General features: G+C 46.5%; 1 long non-coding RNA gene and 1 pseudogene across 1 annotated transcript in view; both read left to right on the plus strand.

Annotated features, from left to right (window-relative positions):
- LOC149470567 (uncharacterized) overlaps positions 1 to 16,427 on the plus strand; it is a 389,981-nt gene that overhangs the window by 85,472 nt on the left and 288,082 nt on the right. The gene's annotated exons all lie outside the window — the stretch shown is intronic.
- LOC149470568 (uncharacterized) overlaps positions 1 to 16,427 on the plus strand; it is a 198,382-nt pseudogene that overhangs the window by 57,066 nt on the left and 124,889 nt on the right.

A 16,427-nucleotide genomic window follows, 5' to 3' on the forward strand; every position in this document is an offset into this window, starting at 1 on the left:
GCGACTACAACCAAATATTCATGAAGTCATTCAAAGGAAAGCAAAATCTTCAAACATTTCTCAGTTTATATAGTGAATGTTGGAGTTTGTAAAGAAGAATACAAACACTGCAATTTTTTTGAACCATCTAATATTCACTTTTCTTCCATTTTTTTAGAGGAACAACACAAATTTGATGTATTTTCTTCATGTTGTGATTTGGAATAGAATGTGTCGTGTTCCCAATGCATTTGTGTGGATGGAAATAAAAGCTATTAGAAGGATTTTCAGCTTTAGTCACTTTTTTCAACACACTGCTATTATTATGAACACAACTGTATTTACTGGGGGGAGTTACTTGCCGTGTACAGCTGAATTGTTCTAGGCTGTTTCTTCTTTTCTCTGTTCATTTGTTTATAAAAGGTAAAAGTGACACCATAGACAAAGCAAGTTATTGTTCTGTATGATCTGTAACAGTGCCACAACCGCCTATATGTGAGAATGTATGACTCCATTGTCTGGGCTGAATGTTGGGAATACTGTGCACACTTATAAACTTTCTTAATAAAATCTATTTGATTAAAAAAAATACTGTAGATAATGCTGTACATATTCTTTCTATTCATAAGATATATTTAGTAATGAACATTAAAAATAGAAAGCAACTTTATGTAGCCCTTTATATAAAATTATTATTATTTTTTTTTTGTACAGGTAGATTGATGAACCAAGTTTTCGGTCATGTTGGTCTTCATGAATACAGCTGAGTCACATGGAAAACAAGACATATGGATGTCTTAATTGACTGAAAGTCTTTACTGCAGTTCACTGAAGGATTCATACGGGATACAAGTCATATCTGTGTTCTAAAAGTCATGGTTTGGATCCTCTTCCACATTGATCCAGCAGGAGAAAAGTAATTTCAGTGTTCTGGAAGTGACAATGGCTTTACAATAAAGTCCAACCCCAGTATACATAAGAGGAGTCATTTCAAACTACTTGTTTGTAGATTTTACAATGGAGAGAAAATATATCACACACCAGAAGGCTTGCAAGGGAGAGAAGCCATATCATTGTTATGAATGTGATAAAGCTTTTATAAAGAAGTCAAATTTTGTCAGACATCAGAGGATTCACACTGGAGAGAAGTCATATCAGTGTTCTGAATGTGATAAAGCTTTTACACGGAAGTCAGATCTTATCAGACACCAGAGGATTCACACTGGAGAGAAGCTATATCAGTGTTCTGAATGTGATAAAGCTTTTACAGATAAATCACATATTATCCCACACCAGAGGATTCACACTGGAGAGATGCCATATCAGTGTTCTGAATGTGATAAAGCTTTTAATCAGAAGTCAAATCTTATCAGACACCAGAGGATTCACACTGGAGAGAAGCTATATCAGTGTTCTGAATGTGATAAAGCTTTTACACGGAAGTCAGATCTTATGAAACACCAGAGGATTCACACTGGAGAGAAGCCATATCAGTGTTCTGAATGTGATAAAGCTTTCACATATAAGTCAGATCTTATGAAACACCAGAGGATTCACACTGGAGAGAAGCCATATCAGTGTTCTGAATGTGATAAAGCTTTCACATATAAGTCACATCTTATCAGACACCAGAGGAGTCACACTGGAGAGAAGCCATTTTAATGCTCTCAATGTGACAAAGTTTTACAGTTAATGTCGGTCTAATCTATCGCCGGAGGTTTCATAAATTTCTGCATTGATTAAATTCTGGAGGAAAAGGAATATTAAAGAAGTTTCAGGTGTCACAAGTTTGTTTCACATCCCCAATGTCATCCCACAAGCTAGAGAAGAAGGGAGAAGATAAAATGTTACTTTAAAAGAAGCAAACTAAAATCTGTGAGCAAACTGGAATATAATGATTGGATGAACTGAGTTTAGTGCTTATGTCCATCAATACACAACTAGAAGGGATTTGAATATTTTATCTTTTGACATTTTTTGATGAGGGGAGGGACTGATGGTTGTGTTATTGGTCTTGATGGAGAAGTCAGGGAGGGGGCACAGGCTGGGGGGAATACTAAGAGCTCAGTTTTGTTAAGATTGAGTTTGAGGAAGTGGAGTGACATCCATTCCGATATGTCGCTTAGTAGGTTAGTAATGCGAGAGGAGACTGAAGGGGCGAGGTGAGGAGGAGACTGAAGGGGTGAGGTGAGGAGTAGAAAGATAGATTTGTGTGTCATCAGCATAGAGAAGGTACTTAAAACCATGGCAGTAGGGGAAGGAGGTGTAGATGTGGAAGAGTAGGGGTCCAAGAATGGAACCTTGAGGTACCCCTACGGAAAGAGGGAGTGGAGAGGAGAAGGCAGAGTTATAGTTAACGCTGAACAAGCTCTGCAATAGGTAGGAGAACCAGGAGAGAGCAGAGTCTTGGAGGCCAACTGAGTGGAGTTTTTTTAGGAGGAGGGGTTGGTCAACCATATCAAAAGCTGCAGAGAGGTCAAGTAGTAAGAGTATGGAGTAGTGGCCATTGGTTGGGATGAGTATGGAGTAGTGGCCATTGGTTGGGATGAGTACGGAGTAGTGGCCATTGGTTGGGATGAGTACGGAGTAGTGGCCATTGGTTGGGATGAGTACGGAGTAGTGGCCATTGGTTGGGATGGGTACGGAGTAGTGGCCATTGGTTGGGATGAGTACGGAGTAGTGGCCATTGGTTGGGATGAGTACGGAGTAGTGGCCATTGGTTGGGATGGGTACGGAGTAGTGGCCATTGGTTGGGGTGAGTACGGAGTAGTGGCCATTGGTTGGGATGAGTACGGAGTAGTGGCCATTGGTTGGGATGAGTACGGAGTAGTGGCCATTGGTTGGGGTGAGTACGGAGTAGTGGCCATTGGCTGGGATGAGTACGGAGTAGTGACCATTGGCTGGGATGAGTACGGAGTAGTGACCATTGGCTGGGATGAGTACGGAGTAGTGGCCATTGGCTGGGATGAGTACGGAGTAGTGGCCATTGGCTGGGATGAGTACGGAGTAGTGGCCATTGGCTGGGATGAGTACGGAGTAGTGGCCATTGGCTGGGATGAGTACGGAGTAGTGGCCATTGGCTGGGATGAGTACGGAGTAGTGACCATTGGCTGGGATGAGTACGGAGTAGTGACCATTGGCTGGGATGAGTACGGAGTAGTGACCATTGGCTGGGATGAGTACGGAGTAGTGACCATTGGCTGGGATGAGTACGGAGTAGTGACCATTGGCTGGGATGAGTACGGAGTAGTGACCTTTGGCTGGGATGAGTACGGAGTAGTGACCATTGGCTGGGATGAGTACGGAGAAGTGACCATTGGCTGGGATGAGTACGGAGTAGTGACCATTGGCTGGGATGAGTACGGAGTAGTGACCATTGGCTGGGATGAGTACGGAGTAGTGACCATTGGCTGGGATGAGTACGGAGTAGTGACCATTGGCTGGGATGAGTACGGAGTAGTGGCCATTGGCTGGGATGAGTACGGAGTAGTGGCCATTGGCTGGGATGAGTACGGAGTAGTGGCCATTGGCTGGGAGGAGTACGGAGTAGTGGCCATTGGTTGGGGATTAGTACGGAGTAGTGGCCATTGGTTGGGGATGAGTACGGAGTAGTGGCCATTGGTTGGGGATGAGTACGGAGTAGTGGCCATTGGTTGGGGATGAGTACGGAGTAGTGGCCATTGGTTGGGGATGAGTACGGAGTAGTGGCCATTGGTTGGGGATGAGTACGGAGTAGTAGCCATTGGTTGGGGATGAGTACGGAGTAGTGGCCATTGGTTGGAATGAGTACAGAGTAGTGGCCATTGGTTTTAGCAGTTAGATTATTAGTGAGTTTTAGTAGGGCAGTGTCAGTGGAGTGTAGTGATCGAAAGCCAGACTATAAAGGGTCGAGAAGATTGTTGTCGGTGAGGTGGGAGCTCAGGCGATTGTAGACTGAGCGTTCTAGGAGTTTAGAGGTAAATGGCAGCAGGGAGATGGGTCTTAAGTTGTTCAGGTTGGTGGGGTCCAGGGAGGGTTTTTTAAGTATTGGAGTGATGTGTGCATGCTTTAGAGGGGAGGGGAAGGTACCAGTAGAGAGGGAGAGATTGAAGATGTGAGTGAGGGAGCATAGGATGGAAGAAGAGGGTGACCGTAGTAGTTGTGAGGGGACAGGATCCAGGGGGCAGGTAGTGAGAAGGGCTTCTGAGAAACCTTAGTGACCTCTTCGGTAGTAGCAAGGTCAAAAGAGGAAAGTGTTGAGGGAGGTTTAGTATAAGGTATGCTAAGTGGGATGGATGTATGTGCAGTGGAGATGCCCCTACGAATTGCATCAATCTTGTTTTTGAAATGATTTGCAATCTCGTGAGCAGTGAGTGAGGTACTGGGTGGAGGTGGAGAAAGTTGAGAGTTAGAAGTAGAGAAGAGACGACGAGGACTGGATGACAAGGTATTGATGAGAGTGACAAAGTAGGCTTGTTTGGCAGCATGGAGGGAGGAATTGTATGTGAAGAAAGCAGATTTATATCGGTTGAATGCTTGGTGAGATTTGGTTTTACGCCACATTCGCTCCAGCACACGACTATGTCTATAAGATCTCTGGTGTTGTCAATCTGCCAAGGTTGTAATGGGCGGGGCCTGATGCTTCGTGTGGTTAGAGGAGCAAGTGAGTCTAATGTGGATGAAAGTGAACTGTTGTAGACAGCAGTGGCCAGGTCAGGGCAGGACAGGGGAGAGATTCTTTCATAGAGTTGGTCAGTTGCTGAGTGGAAAGGAGAAGGGTTCAAGTTGTGAAGGTTTCTGCAGGTGATTGCTGCTTGGAGGGATAAGTGTTTGAAGATGAGGAGACTGTGAAGGTGATGAGATTGTGATCATAGAGAGGAAAGGGGGTGTTAGTGAGGTTGTAGGATATTATCTCGTGGGTGACAACCTTTCAGGCAGGTCTGCGGCTGTGACACCAGCTAGAAAGAAGTCTCTGTTCAGTGAGAAAACAACATCCCAAGCTGATGCAGGCCTTCCAATACTGAGTTACTGCTGATTTAGGGGATGTATTCAGCAGTAAAACGTAAGCCCAGCTGGCCACTTGTGTTCCATGTGGTTCTGCCAAATGGGATTCCATCAGGTGAAGATCAGAAATCCTTGTTCCATGTTTTCTCTTTCCAGCTATTACTCCTCTCCATAGACTAATCACACAATACAACTGCCAGAGATCTGAACTTACAAAGTGCTGAGTGTGCGGTCATATTCCTACCACTTCTTCCGGGGGACTGACATTCCTCTGATTGGGGTTCACAATAATCACTCTGAGTGCACACATCTCTTTTTGGTGGAAAGTTTGTAAAGAAAACTTCTTCTCCCTGGAAATATTACAACGTTGGCACCAAAGTGTAACTATGGGCAAAATCAGTAATGACATTAATAATGAAATCTGTCATTAGCAGAGCAGGCTTTGTTTTTCTGAGTCTCCTATTGTATTATTTTTTGTTGTCCCTCCCAGTAGATTTTTTTTGTCTACTTCCTGTAGAAAATCCAAGTTTTTTGGGAAAAACGGCAGTTGGAGGGGTTGGGGCAAATCCTATAACACTGCTGGGGGTGCTCACAACTGTCAGTTGTCATTCATATGGGGGGTTGGACCTTATAGAGAACCTGTTGCTGTAACTGCTGTAGAAGCGTTAGCTGAAGTTGGGCTTTACTTGTTGTGTGTCTTACTTATAACACAGGTCTGCGACTAAAAAGCTGTTTGATTATTTTCATCTAATTTCCATGTATTTTGGTGTGCTGAAAACAAATAAAATATTGAAAAAACTCCTAGACGTCAGGATTTGCCACAAAATGCAAAATTGTCTTCAAATTTATAAAAAAATAATAATTTTTGGGGTTTTTTTTTTATATTATGAGTTTTTAACCAAATTTAAAGTCCAAATTACTATTAATTCACTTAAGTGCATTTAAGATATAAAATGCCAAAAAAAACCTTAAAGGGGTTGTCCGAATAATGTAAAAAGAAATATAGCACTGTAAATCTGATGGTCAGCAATATATACATAAGCTAAGCAAGTTTTAGGGAAACAAATTCTATTTCCTCATTTCCCTAGTTCTCTTCTGGCCCTTTGTTGTTATTTGCTCTTAACTAGAAAAAAGCGTTGACTCCTGCTGCTTTCCTCTGGGTGAATGCATCTATCTCCTATCTCCGCTCTTAACTAGGAAAACGCATTGACTCCTGTTAAATTCAGAACAAATGGTGTATTTATATTTGTGTATGTTGACCATTCCTCACCTCCAGCTGCACTCAGGTTTATGACTGTAACCTGTTCCCAATGAAACATTCCCCACTATTCATGTGATCCTTATCAGCTTCTAATTGGGGTGGAGTTGAATGCTCATTTGAGCATCTCCCTATAAATTTAGATCAGCTTATGGGGGAGATCACTGATGAGGGGCACAGTCTCTGATGGGGGTGCTGCATTGAGCGAGTGCTGTGTTGAAGGAGTGCAAAGCAGTTAAACACAGCAGTTGAACTAAAACAGGAGAACTTCAGCAGCAGGAAGACACAACAACAGCAAGAAACTCTACTGCACGCTGGACAGACTGCAAGCAAACACCCCGGGAAACATCTCTTACATGCCTGAGTCCCACTCCGTGTACCTTTATATAATACACCCCTCTTCTCCTTATCATATTACTATCCTCTGTTCCCAAATCTCATTTCTTTACCCCTCTGCTCCACCCCAAAACTTGTACATCTCCCCCTCATTGCTATCATCTCCCTACTATTGCTCTCATCACCTCCCCAAAATTCATCTTCCACTCCTCCTTCTCATTTTCCTCTTCTCCGTTCCCAAAATCCATTCACTATATCCCTCTGCCCCTCCCAAACAATTGTATATTGTGTCCTCACTGCTTCCTTCGCTCCTCTACGGCACCCACCACCTCCTCCTATTACTCCACTCTCCCACTGACCCGAACACCTCCACTAGTAGTTTCTCACGCTCCTGCACATCCCGCTCCCATGCCACCTTTCTCTCCCTTCTCCTCCTAACTGCAGGAGACTTCCCCAATCCTGGCCTTCCACCACCTCCCTCACCCGCGCAACACCCCCCCGCCTCCACGTTCTGCCGCAACCCCTGCAACTTAGTATCTGTCCCCCTGCTCCCTAAAATCTCCCCCTTGTTTTCATGTGCACTCCTGAACGCCCGATCGGTGTGCAACAAGCTCACCGCCATCCACAACCTCTTTGTTTCCTGCTCCCTCAACCTCCTAGCAATTACCGGAATCTGGATCCAGGCCACTGACTCTACCTCTGTCTTGGAAATTCGCTTTAACGAATTTCTCCTTACCGTGAGTACTCGCAGTTGGATGCGCAGAAATCCCCCATAAAGCTGTGTGAATTTCGCTTACCACGACTGCAGCCAAACTACACGATTCCTGCCCATCCAAATACTTTGGTCCTGTTGAATTTGTAGGTGATGGAGCTCCGTTACCCTAGAATGATCACACGACACTCTAAGGCTGGTTGCAATCCACATAAGGGCCGGCTTTAGGCTCAGCTCTCTGTTTTTATTAAGAATACACACATGCCCCCCACATGAATAAAGTCAATCCCTCCCACCGAACAATACAATGGGGATTGCTTATACAGAGGATGTACATTCCAATTGGAGCATAGCCTTTGCTATTATCTATCACTGGTCCTCCCCCATGAGTCTTCTGAGGTCAGCAGACTTCCTCCCCTTCCCCCCTATGAGCCATCTGAGGTCATATTTCCTGTCCTACTAGCTTCTATTGGTATGCAAAATTCTCTGCACAAGCATCTCCCTAAAAATATCAGTCTGTACCTGGATGGGCCCGATACGATCTTTATTAAAACACATCCATCCCAGATACAGTTCAGATTGGTAATGGGTTGTAAGATATGCATAAGCCTACACGTGGAGTTCACACCGCTTGCGCATTGCGTTATGAAGCCCACGTGGTACCATGCTGCTGATATGCGGATACAGGCCCACGGTCTACTGACAGCAGCATTCGCATGGAATGCCGTGGTGGTATACACGCCGGTCTATAAGCGCAGATCTGCCATCTCATCCATTACCAAGCTGAGTACTGTAATACATACATTGTACATGCGCATGGCCCAATTGCAGCCTTCAGAGCTTTAATTAAGCCACACGAGAGACATATGAATAACACGAATATATGACACATTTAAAGTTCGACCAACAATACAAAATTTCCATGACATTCCCTCCTGTTTTATCATATTCTCCTCGTGTCCCTTCTTGATCTTCTTCAGCTTGATGGGTGTAGTCTCAAACTTCAAAGAGTTCCTGTAGTTGTCCCTGAGAATAAAGCTCCACGGGGTACCTGAAACAACAAGACCCGACGCAGACTCGACGCAAACAGGCTTGATTGAAGCGATGATCCTCAAGAGCGTTGGAACCTTCACTACAGGAAGGCTCTTGCAAAAACCACAAACAGACTTGTGGTATGAATAAAGCTTGTGATCCCACGGTGGTCTGGGGAGATCCAGCAATAGATTCTCAAATTGCCCCTGCAGACGGGGCCACACAAGGCTGGTCTCGACCCAGACAGTTTTCCAAATCGCAGACACAAACAATGATGAGGCTTGAAGCTTGCTTGAAGGTCTTGGAGAATGTGGTCTTCAGAGAGATAAATTAGAGGGAAGCCAGGACGTAATCTGTAGAGAAGGTGGTTGGTTGGTGAGGTCTTCCCCCGATCAGTGGTTGGAATGGGATCCCCGGAGCGGGCATGGAGATGTGGTCGTCTGCCCGAGCTTGGCTTACACGGTCGATGAGGCAACAGGAACATCTCACCGCGGCATACAAAAGGCAGATGAAAAAGAGAAGCATCAGGATATACACTCCTACTTCCTTCAACCAAGATCCGATGGAGAACAGGAAATCTCCCAATCCTCCCAAACCCTTGAACGGATTCCAACCCTCACTAGCTATAGCTCTAGCTTTTCCCTGTAGTTCACTAACTTTGTCCATATGGGCCTGGACCTTGTCATCGGTGTCTTCTATCCAAGTACAACAATCCTCTCCGATGAACTCACAGAACCCCCCTTTGGCGGCTAAAAGATAATCAAGGGCCATCTTCTCCTGAAGCACTAAAATTCCCATCTGCCGTTGTTCTTGGGCAATTTCTCTGACAGCCTCTACGGTCTCGTTAAACATACTATCCACGATGACAGAAAAATTGTTCAGGCGCTTCATAAGTTCTATTCCCCATCCTGTCCATGAGGGGAACCAAGCCCATGCCTGGTCGCCCTCAGAGAACAGTTCCCTGCGAACTCTCCCTGCCATCCTTACCTTCTTGTGGACCATCAACTCTTCATGGTCCATCACTACATAGGATGCGGGGACTAGCTTTATGAGGGCACACGAACCTTTCGCGTTCTGGGGGAATGTTCTATAGGCTGCCGAACCACACAGAAAATAGTATGGACCTGTCAGAGCAGAGCAGGAGGAGTTCCTCGTTCGGCCTCTGGCACTGAGCAACAGTTGCACAGACTGGGGGATTGCTCCCTCAGTCTGCACATCACATCCGTCCTTCCAACACACGTGGTCTGGTCGGTCAGTGTGGTTACTCAGAAAGGAAGTCTGGTTAGTCAGATTGACAGTTATACCTCCCTCGCAGGTGGTAGTCCCAACAAACTTGTTACCTGTGCCAAAGCTGATGTTAAAGCACACCTGAGGGCTGCCTAGCTGCCCAGTTACCCATAATGGACTGACGAGGGTCCTACAGGAGCTAGAGCTAATATTGGTGCTGAAACTGATGTTACCTGCTAAAAATGTGTCATAAAGTTCTACCGACAAATGTCTACGTGGGGGCTGACCAGGGGTCCCTTGCTTTTTCATGCCGACGCGGATGTCATATAGGGCATGAACAGCGGCCATTGCGGACATGTGATGACTGGGTGGGGGCTTAGAGCATACCCAACAGTTGGTTTTGTTGGCGGTTCTGGCTAAACGCAGGTGCATTTTAAATAAAAGGTTGGGGTATCTGCCGTCTTTTCCTCCGTTCACACACATGTATGACATACAAACAAAAAGAAAAAGGAAAATGACACCCCTCATTCTCTGGTGTAGCTGAGAAGCTTCTTGCAGTGGCTTGCGTGCACCCAGTTGTCTCGTCCCTCGAGCTTGAGTGAGGTAGGTGTCGTCAGCTGGACTTGGTATGGTCCGGTGAACCGTGGCTCGAGTCCGGTTCTTTGATGTTTCTTTAGGACGACCCAATCACCTGGCTCAATAGAAAGAACACCTGTTATTGTATTTGGATCGGGGAGCGATTCGCGAACCCGATGGTGTATCTTCTGCAGCTCCCGTTGCAGAGATTGCACATAACCTGTAAGTTGTGAATGCAAAGACGACAACTGTTGAGGAAAGTACAACCCTGTTTTGGGAGGTCCCCCAAACAACACCTCGTAGGGTGAAAGCCCATGTGGTTGCCGAGGGGCATTCCGGATGGAATAGGGGGCAATGGGGAGACACTCAGGCCAAGGTTTTTGGGTATCGGAAGACGTTCAACCTTACCGCTACTCTCGGGGTGATATGGGGTGTGTTGCCGCTGACTCCAGTTCCACCAAAGAGATGCAGTCGTGTCCTTTGGAAGAGAGATTAGTAGTGGACAAAGAAGACATGTTAGCAGAAGAGGTGTTAGTATTGTTAGTCGTGTTGCAAAATTCAGCACTGTCATTGCTGTCCTCCCCCCCTTCTCATCTTCCGACACAGGAAGAAGAGAAGCTGGGTTAAGAATAGTGCATCGTTTGATAGTGAGGTTAGTAGGGGTTAGGAGGGTTTTCCCCTGAGAGGGGTACCTTGCCTTGGATGTCCTGTTTTCGCAGGACCGTTCTTGCTGCACCGGTGTCAGTGAGGCAAGGGAGGGGATATTTTAATTCCTCTAGAAAAAGATGGATCTGGGCCGACACCGATTTGTCAACTTCCTATGAGAATTCATAGGAGTTACTTACCATGGTGGTCATAGGGGCGGAGGACTCATCAGGAATGAACTGCCACCGACCTTTAGGTAATTGGGGACAGCTCCTCCTCATGTGCCCCGTTTGGTGGCACTGGAAGCACCTGGGTGGGGGCCTATCCTTCCTGTGACCCAGATCCCTTGGTTTTTCGTGTGGGGTCTGGGACATAAGAACTTTGGCCTTGTCTTGTTTTCTTCTATCCATTTCCCTCTCTATTGCCGCAAGAGTGGAAAGGATAGCAGGGATAGACATCTCATTATATTCGGGTCGGGCCAGAACCAGCCTTTCCCGAATTTTAGTATCGATGCCTTCCAAAAATTTGGCCCGCAACAGAATGTGCGTCGCGGTCACCTTTACCCCTTCAGTTGGAGCATCAGGTCCAACTTCCAGATCCGCATCCAGTGCCGTCTGCTTGAGACGGCGCCAGAAGCAGGCACTTTCCTCATTAGGACCCTGGGTGAGCTTCATCATGTCCGTAGTAGAGGTAGCACCATACATTTCTGGAAGCTTTGCCTTTAGCTGTGTACAGAACTCTTTGCCCCCTGAAGTCATCTCCTCATGCGTGGTTATAGAGCACCCTGCAATCACTGTACTGGCCACTTCCATGCCCACCTTTGCCCGTAGGATCTGTGCACAATCTGACCCGCTCATACCATAGCTGAACTGGTTTTGTCCAAACATTCGAGCAAATCCTCTCGAATTGACTCGATAGTCCGGGAGCTCAGCCAGAATAGTGCGGATCTCTGCCGGGGTGAAGGGGACATGCCAAACTACCCGTTCCCCTAAAGTCCGTTCCCCCCGTGCATTGGGAGGACCTTCAAATTGCTGCACCCTGACTGGATAGGCCTCGGTCCGGGAAGAGTGCAAGGGCTGACCCAGCATCATCGGTGGGCTTAGATTAACCACCTCGCTTACTGCACCTTCAGGTTTGAGGTCCCTCAGATCAGGGTATAGCTGGAGGGCAGGGGTCTGATCAGTGGTTCGTAGCGCTTTGATGCAATCCGCCCTGTTTTTTAACCGGGTGTCTATTCCCCTTGATTCACAGATAGTCTGCAAATCGGTTGTTGAGAAGGCTTCATAGTTGGAAACAGAAGGAGCTGGGGTGAAGCAGGGAGAAGGGAGAGGTAGAGGTAGAGGCTGAGGCATAGATACAGAAGACACGGAAGGTACATCAAGAGTGACGTCACTAACAGAAGAGACAGGTGCAGTTATACTTATCTCAGCCACTGTTGGTTGTTGGGGGACCCCAGCAGACCCTGATCCTGCCTGCCTTAGTAGAGTCAGCCCTGACAGAGCTTCCTCCACCTCTGACACCGGATCCTCCTGTTTTTATTCCCTCTGGAGGCCAGGTATACATCACCTGGTTCTTCCGGACAGACACCAGTTTATGTATGCCCTGCTTCCCTAATCGGATTGACCTGTGAAGCCATAGCTGTGCGATCTCTAGTTCTGACGCCTGCATCCGTGGTTCAAATTCAGAGATGAATTTTTCCCACCTCCATGCGTCAAATGTACCTTCCCGGGGAATTTCCCATCTGGTACCCTTCGACCATTTATTCCACCTTTTGAGGGGTTCTGTAGACTTCCCCCCCAAACTCACCTTCATCAGTTGTGCAGCTGTCCTTACCCTGAAGAGGGCTGGTTCCCCCTCTCTCTTCATGGACTGACTACTGCCCATCGTGACTAGTCACTGGTATATATCCCGCGTCCGGGTACCTGTTTACCCCCTGGAGCACTCGGTGGGATCCTACCGAGAGGCCTGATTCCACCACTTTCCCAGCACAGCGTAATTTATGTGATACTTATCGATCACCCGAAGCGCATCAAGTGGCGGTCAGACTGAGAGCACACCTCCCACTCCCACAGCGCAATTTGTGTGATCCTGACCACCCGAAGTGTTTGTGGTAACCAGGATTTCCCTGGACCGCCCACTCGCACAGCGTAATTTATGTGGTTCTCATCACCCACTGTGTTTGGCAGGCCACACCGCACAATGATGAAAGTGGCTTTTCTCTCCCTGCACACAGTAGCTAACACAAGTCAAAACAAAAAGAGGGGTTCTTGGATGTTACTTAGGGGTCACTGGTTGGGCAGAAACCTGCTAACTGACCTTTAGGAAATTTGTGTAAAGAAAAAAACTTTCCTAATACACACAGAAAAACCCTTTTTCAACCTGAAAAACTGTTAAAAAGGACAAAGTGGATCCTTATGAAAAACACGGGACGTTTCACAGTAAAACAATTACACAGAGGTAAACCGAAAAACTGCGCCAAAAGTAACCTTGTTGCTGACGCAAAAATCACTCCTATCAGCACCGCTAAACGATCCACATTATACACGCAATCTTTACTGCAACCACCTAGAACCGTTTACACAAAAAGTCTGCTGGACGTGAAACACGCGACACAGCAGCTTAAAACAAACCCGCTTTACAATAAGGAACTACTTTTAACAGGAAAAACACAAGAAAAACATAATCACTATACAAGAAATCTATGTGCAAAAACCCAGACTACACCGCGCTCATTAAATGTGGAACACGTGAAGGGAAAACTCGCTTAATACACTTTAAATTGGCTGGCAATACGCAAATTTAAAGCTAAAAGCAAACAAATGAAACTGTAAAAAATTTGGATTAAAAACACAATATGGGTCAAATGCATATAGGAAACTTCATGCACATTGCATAGAGATTACTGCACATTTGGTAGCCAACAAAATGGCCACCAAACAAAAGGAGTCCATGTGGTTTAGTCAAGAAAATGACCCCCCACAGGGGAGCACATGGTAACACTAGAATGACCCCCTACAGGGAAACACACTGCAGACTCTAGCCTCAAAATTGCCTCTTACATAAAACAGACTTTTAGACAGAACATACACTGGACAATTACACAACAATATGAAGTACACATACAACACAATTTGGGCACAATCACAGAACGGACATAAAACACCAACATATCACACTAACATGCACATGTAACAGAAAGGACCCCCTGCTGCATGCTTGCTGGGAGCAGTAGTACCACAAAACATTGTACAGACTACATACACACAGAGATCTTACAACAGTTAACAATTAACCTAAGCCTTTCAGCACTGTAATAATTACCTCACGTGGAGGGGGTAGAGCAATTACCACAGTACCTACAGCCCACAAATACTTACCTAACACTATGCAACAACTTTTACCCACTAAAACATATACCCGTTTAATTTTTGGTTGGAAGATTTTTAAACTTGACCAAATCCAGCCAACCAAACCCACCCCCCCTGCTGCTCTCAGCAGAGACAAACCCTCGTCTTTTCACCCACAAATCAAGAGTTTAGGACAAAAAATGAGGTCCTTGTTAAGCGGTATTTCTTGTTAGCTAACAGAGAGCGAAATCAGCCACACGAACACGCAAAAAGTGATCCTCTTAATGGCAGAGAGACCTGAAATGTGCCGGCATACTTTTTGCTAGTTCATGATGGCCATTCCCCCCTCGTTCTAGGTTAGCTACGCAAGAATACGCGTTAGTATCCACCAGGCTCGCCAAACTGTCTTGGAAATTCGCTTTAACGAATTTCTCCTTACCGTGAGTACTCGCAGTTGGATGCGCAGAAATCCCCCATAAAGCTGTGTGAATTTCGCTTACCACGACTGCAGCCAAACTACACGATTCCTGCCCATCCAAATACTTTGGTCCTGTTGAATTTGTAGGTGATGGAGCTCCGTTACCCTAGAATGATCACACGACACTCTAAGGCTGGTTGCAATCCACATAAGGGCCGGCTTTAGGCTCAGCTCTCTGTTTTTATTAAGAATACACACATGCCCCCCACATGAATAAAGTCAATCCCTCCCACCGAACAATACAATGGGGATTGCTTATACAGAGGATGTACATTCCAATTGGAGCATAGCCTTTGCTATTATCTATCACTGGTCCTCCCCCATGAGTCTTCTGAGGTCAGCAGACTTCCTCCCCTTCCCCCCTATGAGCCATCTGAGGTCATATTTCCTGTCCTACTAGCTTCTATTGGTATGCAAAATTCTCTGCACAAGCATCTCCCTAAAAATATCAGTCTGTACCTGGATGGGCCCGATACGATCTTTATTAAAACACATCCATCCCAGATACAGTTCAGATTGGTAATGGGTTGTAAGATATGCATAAGCCTACACGTGGAGTTCACACCGCTTGCGCATTGCGTTATGAAGCCCACGTGGTACCATGCTGCTGATATGCGGATACAGGCCCACGGTCTACTGACAGCAGCATTCGCATGGAATGCCGTGGTGGTATACACGCCGGTCTATAAGCGCAGATCTGCCATCTCATCCATTACCAAGCTGAGTACTGTAATACATACATTGTACATGCGCATGGCCCAATTGCAGCCTTCAGAGCTTTAATTAAGCCACACGAGAGACATATGAATAACACGAATATATGACACATTTAAAGTTCGACCAACAATACAAAATTTCCATGACACCTCCCCTGCTACACTCTCCTACGGAGGTCTCACCTGGACCCACTCACCCAGGCCTAACGGTCGTAAAGGTGGTGGGGTTGATCTGCTCCTGTCACCACAGAGCACCTTCCAAGTCCTCCCAAACCCCCCCTCCCTATCCTTCTCCTCCTTCGAGGCCCACTGCGTCCGACTATTCTCCCCAACCCCCCTGAAGATTGCTGTGATATACCGGCCTCCTGGATCCATATCCCGCTTCCTGGATGACTTTTCCTCCTGGCTACCCTTCTTCCTCTCCTCTGAGCTACCTACCATCATCCTTGGGGATTTCAACATCCCTGTCAACCTCAACAACCCGACCACATCCCATCTCCTCCACTTAACCTCCTCCTTTGCACTTGCACAGTGCATACAATCCACCACCCACTCCAACGGTAATATCCTTGATCTTGTCTTCTCCAACCGCTGCGTTCCCCACAACCTCACTAACACCCCCTTCCCTCTCTCTGACCACAACCTGATTACCTTCTCTATCTCCTCTACCTCCAACGCCTACCCCTCCAAATGTCACACAACTACCAGCCGTAACCTCCGCAACCTTAACCCTGCCCCCTCCACTCTGCAGCTGATCAATTCCATGACAGCATCCTCCCCCTGTCCTGCCCCGACTTGGCTATGACCGCCTACAACAACGCGCTGTCAACAGCCCTTGACTCACTAGTGCCTCTAACCACACGCAACATCAAACCCTGACCGCTCCAGCCCTGGCAGACTGATCACACCAAAACTCTCAAATGACACAGGCGTGCCCTGGAGCGACTATGGCGCAAAACCAAATCCCAACAAGCCTTCACCCGCTACAAATCTGCCTTCCACCCCTACACCTCCTCCCTCCACACAGCCAAACAAGCCTACTTCCTGACCCTCATCAAGGCCTTCTCCTCCAATCCTTGCCGACTCTTCTCCACCTTCAACTCTCTACTCTCGCCACCTCCACCCAGCACCTCACTCA

This window comes from Staurois parvus, unplaced genomic scaffold (assembly GCF_062004578.1).
Source record: "Staurois parvus isolate SC_StPar_1 unplaced genomic scaffold, SC_StPar_1.0 ptg000038l, whole genome shotgun sequence".
Taxonomy (NCBI): Eukaryota; Metazoa; Chordata; class Amphibia; order Anura; family Ranidae; genus Staurois; species Staurois parvus.